Here is a 1,024-nt window from a genome sequence, read left to right on the forward strand (position 1 = left end):
GGATAGTGGAGATGGACAGAGGTGAGGGTTTCACCCTCTGTTGCTTTGCTGGCACCTCATATCTCAACAGAAAAACCAGTGATGGTCAAGAAGCCTTATAAAGCAGGGTTTGGTTTCTACCTTAAAAAAAAAAAACAACTAATTTGATCTTCAAACTTTTACCTAAATTACTTTTTTTTTTAGGATTTATGACTAAAGTAGGGCAAGTTTCCTAACATCTCTGAACTCCTACTTTCTTATTTATAAACTCACTGCTATCCAATTGATTCTCACTCATTGTAGCCCTCCATCAGATTTCCAAGGCTGCATGTAAATGGGAGGAGACTGTCCATCTTTTTCCTGTGGAGCAACTAACATTTGGATTATAACTGTTCTTTTTATTAGTAGTACAATACACAACACACTATGCCACCATAGCTTTCTTATTTGTGTTATTGTTATGTACCATGTACTCATACCTGACCGTCCAGTGAGTTTTCAGAGGCTGTAAATTATACAGGAGCGTGCCCATTAAGGAAATGAGTGATACCAACTTAGGGTATACAGTAGATTCTTTCTAGTTCAGCCTCAACATGAAAATACAACCTACCCAAACTCTCAGCGGAGAAACCAGTTAGGTCATGCCCAAATGACTGAACCCAGCAGAGATAGATTTTTTTTTTTCAAGTGTGATGTTTCAAGGTGTGGTGTTTGCTTGCTGCAATAAGAAATTGATTTAATTTACTGTTAGGGGCCAGGAGCACATTCTCAGCTCTTAATACCAGAAATATCTGAAGCATTGCCAAATGTCCTCTGGGAGGGCAAAATTATCTCTAGTTGAGAACCACTGCCTTAGGGCTAGGTTTCTCAAGCATGGTACTATTGATGTTTTGGGTTTTGATTTTTTTCAGCCTTCACTCTGTACTTTTTTTTTTTGGCATTTTTAATTTAGGTTTGTTTTATTTAAGTTTAATGTTAATTCCATGCTGTGTTTCAGTAAGAACAATACAGATTCTGTATCTGTGGCTCCAGTCAGATATCCAGT

Source organism: Elephantulus edwardii, unplaced genomic scaffold (genome assembly GCF_000299155.1).
Source record: "Elephantulus edwardii isolate Elephantulus edwardi_28Jun2011 unplaced genomic scaffold, EleEdw1.0 scaffold00318, whole genome shotgun sequence".
Classification (NCBI taxonomy): Eukaryota; Metazoa; Chordata; class Mammalia; order Macroscelidea; family Macroscelididae; genus Elephantulus; species Elephantulus edwardii.